A 2,164-nucleotide genomic window follows, 5' to 3' on the forward strand; every position below is an offset into this window, starting at 1 on the left:
GCAACAGTGTTTATCTGTCTGAGGAAATGGACTCAAATGATGACCAAAATCTGTTTACAGCAGTAATGTAAAATGATACTGAACATACGCTTTTGGGGTTTTTTGTTTTATTATTATTATTAATATTACCACTTTTCATTTTGTTTTGTTTTGTATGTACCACGTGGCATGTGTAATTTCCCTGACCAGGGATCAAACCCATTCCCCCTGTAGTGGAAGTAAGAAGTCTTGACTCCTGGACCACCAGTAAAGTCCTAAACATATACTTTAAAGGATGATAATGTGATTTAATTCCAGAGCCCTCCTTTGAGGATCCACCATATTTCTGGCCTTGTGCTGAGTGCAGTGACTGCTTGAAACATAATTACAGCCCAGAGGAACGCTCTGTTATTAATAGCACTGCCCAAGAGGACACCCACAATTTCTTTGCTTTTCTGTCTTAACTGCTCTAGTTGAATGACAATGAGCCCTCCTTTTCTCCCTTCCTACCAGGGACCACTTCTTCAGAAGGGTACTAGAGGTGGTGGCATAAACCAAACTGTGTTCCCTGCTTATGGTCTACCTAACCATCTGCCTATATTCAGACACCCTAACTTTTCCCCACATTTCCTCTTTGTATATAAAGGAAGTTGAGGAATTTCCCAGTCCTATACTTGGCACTAAGGAGATGCTCAAAAAATTCTAGTTCCCTTGGCCCCTTCTCCATTCTCCCAAGGGCTGTGAAAGAAGGGCTGTGTGCTCTGAAGCCCAGCTCCAAGTCCAACCATTTGATAGACAAAAAGTATTCTTAGTAAAAGAGAAACTAGAGACTTAGGGAAAAAAACACCTTTTTGTAGAAACATGGCTTTTAAAAAGTTGTTTGTTAATGATATCTAGGTTTAGTGGAACTATAATGATTAGAGAATCAAATCTCTAAACCTCTTCAGACCAGAAGACAATGGGACTTTTCTAGAGAAAAAGGCCTTTAAAAGATGCTTTCTCAGATGGTAACGATAACCCTATATGCAAAACAGAAAAAGAGACACAGAAATACAGAACAGACTTTTGAACTCTGTGGGAGAAGGTGAGGGTGGGATGTTTCAAAAGAACAGCATGTATACTATCTATGGTGAAACAGATCACCAGCCCAGGTGGGATGCATGAGACAAGTGCTCGGGCCTGGTGCACTGGGAAGACCCAGAGGAATCGGGTGGAGAGGGAGGTGGGAGGGGGGATCGGGATGGGGAATAAGTGTAAATCTATGGCTGATTCATATCAATGTATGACAAAACCCACTGAAATGTTGTGAAGTAATTAGCCTCCAACTAATAAAAAAATTAAAAAAAAAAAAAAAGATGCTTTCTCTTTCAAATTCTTGTTTTCCCTCCAAAGATTTCACCCCAACACAGATACCCTGTCTTTGCTAGCTGTTTCTCCAACCTGTTGCATTTTGTCTACAAAGATGACAAACACATTACACATTAATGAAGCCCAATCTTGCTGGCAGGTTGGATGAGAAGCTTTCAATATGAGAAATTGCTCGGAAACTATGCTGGAGGGTAACACGGGTTATAACATGGCTTTAAAACTCTCTGAATGTTATATATATACATATATGTTATATATACATCTCTAATCAATCAGTGAATGTTCAACAGTTCCCAATGGTGACCCCTTGTTACAGCAAGGAAACAAACTCATTCATGTATAGACAGATTTCCCTGATGGTGCAGTGGACAAGAATCCACCTGCCAATGCAGGGGACACGGGTTCCATCCGTGGTCCGGGAAGATCCCACATCCTGCAGAGCAATTAAAGCCTGTGTGCCTAGAGCCTGTGCTCTGCAACAAGAGAGGTCATCATAGTGAGAAGACCATGTACCGAAACTAGAGAGTCGTTCCCGCTCACTGTAAACAGAAAAAGCCCAAGCACAGCAATGAAGAGCCAGCATGGTCAAAACTAAATAGAAAACAAAACAAAACCTTAGAGACTGGGGGGAAAAAAAAAGGAGCTAGTTCAGCTTGCAACTCATAACCGTGCAAGTGTTTTGCCCTGAGACAACCATTAATACTTGGGTATACAACAGAAATGCTTTAAGTACATATATTTCCCATTTCATCACACAGAGTATTGAAATGCTGTGGAAAGAAAGATCATTGAAAGAACAAAAGATTGATAAAATTAT

This window comes from Cervus elaphus, chromosome 22 (assembly GCF_910594005.1).
Source record: "Cervus elaphus chromosome 22, mCerEla1.1, whole genome shotgun sequence".
In the NCBI taxonomy this organism is placed as follows: domain Eukaryota; kingdom Metazoa; phylum Chordata; class Mammalia; order Artiodactyla; family Cervidae; genus Cervus; species Cervus elaphus.